Here is a 5307-nt window from a genome sequence, read left to right as displayed (position 1 = left end):
AACTTCATGTTTTCAGATTTGGAGGCAATTAGGACCTAGATTGAGTGTCCACATATGTTCGTCTTCTAAGTAGGTACTATGGCATCTCAGTAGTGGTACCTTCACTTAAAGTCACTTCGCTGACTGTTGAGAGTCGTTGTCCTTGTACACTAATGTAATGTAAACTACTAGGAGTCATGTTATAAATGAAGCATGTATATGTTGGATTGATGATGATGATGCCCTTATGAGACGGTAATGAATGACAGTACTTTGAGATAACACAAATATGAATATTCGGTCGCCATAAAATATTACTGAAACATTCATCGTTGAGAATTACAACATATGGTTTTAAAGATGATGGATGGAATGAGGAATAGGATCTCATAAAGAGGCTTGCTTGGGCTGAGTGGGCTATGCCCACTGAGCCCATGCGTCAGTCATAGCCCCAAATTTGGGCTGTGACAGATACAAGTACTGTTACATAACTTTTTTTAGTTTCTTTTTGACAAATTAATTTATGGTTGCACTCGTTTATCATTTACGGTCTGATAATGGTTACATTTGACTTGCAGTTCTAGGCAATGAGGCAATTTCGGCCTTGCAAAAAATAGTTGCCCCCTCTGGTCTGAAGGACAATGTCTACCCATGAATGTACAGATGGCAATGCAATCAGAAGCCAAAAGACTTCTACAAGGCAGTTGAGAAGTTGGAGTCATCTGAGCATGTGAGTGAATAGCTATTAATATTTGTTGTGAATTTGTACAATAATTTTTCCAAAAATTTAATCACAATTCTTAATTTGCAATTGTGGGCACTGAAGACATTGGAGCCCACCCCGAATGAGGCCAGCCGAGAGTATTTTGTAAACCTTGATGTCCCATTATCTGAGGGCCACCAGTACGTGCCAATAGGGCACATGGAGGATCAGGGGGAGTGGGGCTTAGGTGCAAGGGAAAAGAAGAGAAACTTGAAGAAGATAAGAGCCACTGGTGGCATGAAGCAGAGACTATCAAGCCCGACTTTATAAAATACTTGCCATGTCATTCATATGATTGACAATAAGCTTGCATACTTGGAAAGCCTTGAAAGAAAAATCGTTAAAAGACGACAATGTACCAAATGGTACAATTAAATTAATTTAAGCCTCGAACTAGATCAAATAGAGACTTTAAAATGAAACTAAGAATATTAAAGCCCCAAAATGGTTCAATATGGTGATTTGGAGTTCAAGGATCAATTTGGAGTTAAACTGGAATTTTCACTATCTAGGGGCAAAATGGTCATTTACCACATAAAGACACAATGGGAATTTTTAGAAAAGATTTTTTGGCCCCATTTGACTTATTGGAGTATAATTTGAGGGTTTTGCAGTGAAAAAGTTTAATTCCGATGATTTCTAGAATGTAGGGGTAAAATCGTAATTTTACCACCCGCGGATAAAATTTGAGATTTTGAGAGAATTTAGATCAAATTTGACAAATTGGAGAATGGTATAAGTATAAGCGATGAAAAATACGTCTATGGGCAATTTTTCAGTTTTTGGGGTAAAAATGTAATTTTTGACTTTTACGGGGGTAAAAGTGTAAATTTTAAAAAATTACTCCACCAAGACTTTGGAAAAGTCTGAGAATTTTATCTAAGCTATGGATATGTGGGACAAGTGTATGGTGAAAATTTGGAAACAAATGGATGCCTAGAATTTAAGGAATTAATAAAACAAAATAAATAAATAAAATAATATTATATTATTTTAGCCTTTAAAAAGGTCAAAATTTCCAGAATTCTCATCTTCTTCAAGCTGTCCAAACCAAGAGAGAAAAGGGGGAAAAGAAATAAGAACCCTAGCTGAAAATTTTGGAGAAAATCAAGAGAAATCAAGCATTAAAAAGGTAAATTTCATTGATTTTCCTTGTGATTTTCACTACCCATGCATTTTTTCTCATTTCCATGCAAAATTAGAAAGTGGGTATGGACACCCATGCTGGCCAAACCTCCATGGATGAGTTTTGAGCTTGAGTTTTGGTTGATTTTAATTGAATTAAGTGATTTTAGTTAGGTTATATTGAAATATAGCAAAAATAAGCTAGAGATATAATTTTCTCCCATTGAAACCCATTATGCCGAATTTTCTAGGGGAATATTGGCTGCTGATCTTGATGTTTATTTGAGGAATTATGATGAATAATGATGAATTATGAGCCTAGAAAAATAATGGGAATTTTCGGAGCAAAAATATGAATTTTTACCCACTAGGGGTATTTTCGTAATTTGCTATCGGGACTGATAATTTGCACCACACTGAGGGACATTAAGTCAATTTGGGTGCAATTGAGGTATAGAAACTGAAAAAAATTAATTTGGAGTTTAAACGGACGCGTATATCGATTTATCGGGTAAAAGACCGAAATAGGCTAACACCGCATTTAGGCAAAAATTTAGACATTTTTGCATTCCATATCAAGCATTAGTAGTCTAAATTAGTTTAATTTCAATTTAGTACCAATGTGGTGAATTTCTCGATTTTGTACTATGTCAAGGTGGTGAGTCCTCTGATAAAGGCAAGGGAATTGCACCCGAGGACCAATAGTCTGAGTATTTCGAAAATCCTCACTCTAGACACGGTGAGTAACCTTACCATCATTTTAATTATCTAAAGTATGTTTTTATTCGGTTTTGGTGAATTTTATGAAAATGAGTTCAAATGGTAAATTTTTATGTTTTGTAAACAAAATGAGTTTAAATGAAAATATTTTATAAATTGTCTTGAAACGAAATAACGATTTTGAAAATAGAGTAATTGGAGACCACTGATATGTTGTAAATTTAAAATTGAATTAATGGCTTATGTTATTGTATTGGCATGACTGGCTGGGCTGTGTTTTTTATGAATTGTATGAATTGCTTTATTTTACCCTTGCAGGCTGGGTAGTAATATATTAGCCCTGTCATGCTGTCAAAATTTTATTGTATGGTGGGTTTGACCTGCTGCAGTGGGCTGGATTCTGTGGACTAGCCTATTAGAGGGGCACGGAATCCTGTTATATTTTTACCTCGGTTGGAGAGGCGAGTAGGGTAACTCCTGAGGTATAACTTTTAGAGTTCACTTCACGCCAAACCACCTCGTGAAGGGGAACTCGGCCAACGTCAAGGAATGGCTATGTTTTCAAAATAAAAACATGACTTTCTAATAGCCTTGGCGGACTCAGTTGGGATAGCCCTCGGCCAAGGTATCCCAAATAACTGAGTATGATAATAATTTTTGGCATGAGCCAAGCTTTTTAAGAAATTCATAAGCCATACTGATTACTTGCTTTAAATAAATTGATTTCATTTGGTTGAAATAAGTTGAAAGATGATAAATTACAGTTTGATGAAATGTTTTAATAGTCTCTTTTTACTTGACTTTAGATATTTTGAGTGATGTTTGTTTACTCACTAGGATTTTATAATCTCACCACCCTCATTTCCACCCATTTCAAGCTCATAATAGATTGTAGATAACTGATATCAGTGAGGATTACAGTTGAACTTGCCACATCCAAAAACTGTAGGTTCATTTTTTTTTTTTACTTTTGGTCATTCGTGGGCCCACGTGTCACTATAAATTAAATTCTATACTTTGGTTATCTGCATTACGGTATGTAGGAATTTATTTTGCTTTTAGGCTGTAAAAATTATTTATGCAGTGTTCTTAAAATATTATTTTATGTGAAAATTGAATATTTTATTTAATATTTTTATTTTATTCTAACAGTCTCCATTTTAAATGAATGTTTTAGACATTCAAAATTATTTTTGATTATGAAATATGTGTTTTCCACTTACATACTATATTTTTAACTGATTTTGAGATTTTTAGGATAAATGACCAAAGTACCCCTGTGAGACGAAAATTATTATTTTATTTGTTTAAGTTGGAAACAGTTTAAAATCTTTTAAAATGTGGTATTTGGCAATAGTTACCCACAAGGGAAATGAGAAACTAATATTAAAGCCTTGCGGGGTTCCGGTTGACATTCTGGGTAATGAATGTTGATCGAGACGTGGCGGCGGTTGTCACGGGCTCGATGAGAGTTCCGGGTCGTGACAATTAAGTTGGTATCAGAGCTTTTGATTTTAAAGATTAGAGTTTTTGGGTTTAAAATTATTTTAAAGCTATTTTAAAAATTTACAGTGTCAGTGTGGCCCCGAGTTAAGTTAGGTTAGGTTGAATAAAATACATGCATAAGCATATAGAGCCTAAGGTTGCCTAAACTCACTTTGTTCTCTCTTATAGATTATTATGTCTCCTCAACGCGAACACCCACCTCTCACTAGATCAGTTGGGAGAGGAAGAGGTCGTTTCCAACGTTGTTAGTTAGGTGCAATAGAGGAGGAATCGACTGCATCCACCATTCAGGTAACACCTGCTACTGAACAGACCGAGACTCCTCCATATCCTCCACCTCTTCCACCACTTACTAGTATTCCTGCCATACCTCTTGAGGCAGTTCAGGCATTGGCAGCCTTCTTTACTGCTATTGCTGGCCAGGCTCAGGCTGGTCAAGCTCTTTCTACAGTTCCTCCAGCTGCTCCTTCAGTACCACCACACCCACCTCTTGTCCCACCACTAGTGCTAGATGTTTCTGATTCTAAGAAGCTTAAAGAGGCTAGGCAATATAGTTGTGTTTCTTTTATGGGCGAGTCAGACGCAACCGTGGCTAAAGAGGTGGTGCGAATGACTTTAAGAGCTGAGAAGCTTGCGAATGAAAATAGGAGTCTGCAAGCTGAGTTAGCAAAAAGGAGAAATCTGAGTGTATCTTTTAGTCAGCCACCAAAAAGGGGCAAAGACTCCTCTGTTTCAGGAAGTTCACGTAGATGTAGAAATTGTGGGAATTATCATGTTAGGTTGTGCAGAGAGCCTGCATGATGTTTTCGTTGTGATCAACCGGGTCACTTTAGGAGAGATTGCCCACAATTAGGACTGACTACGGTAGCTGCTCCATCTCCACCAGCTCATAGGATATGCAGAGGAGAGATTCCTCTGGATTACAACCTAGACAGGGATTATTTTGATTTACCACCAAGGGTAGATTAAATATGTTGAAATTAGTGCTCTAATAAAGTACATATGATAGAAAGCTAGTTTGTAAGTTGTAGTTTTCATGATCATGAAATATATAAAGATTATCAATATATGGACATACATTTGGAGTTGTAATTTATAAGTTTGAAGTATTTAAGATATGATTAAATGGAATTAGCATTAGTTAAGGTACATAAATATTTTAATTAATTTCTATGGAGTATGCGTGATAGTAGAATGGAGGAACATAGTGCAGT

Source organism: Theobroma cacao, unplaced genomic scaffold (genome assembly GCF_000208745.1).
Source record: "Theobroma cacao cultivar B97-61/B2 unplaced genomic scaffold, Criollo_cocoa_genome_V2, whole genome shotgun sequence".
Lineage (NCBI taxonomy): Eukaryota > Viridiplantae > Streptophyta > Magnoliopsida > Malvales > Malvaceae > Theobroma > Theobroma cacao.
Note: the sequence above shows the minus strand (reverse complement) of the source record.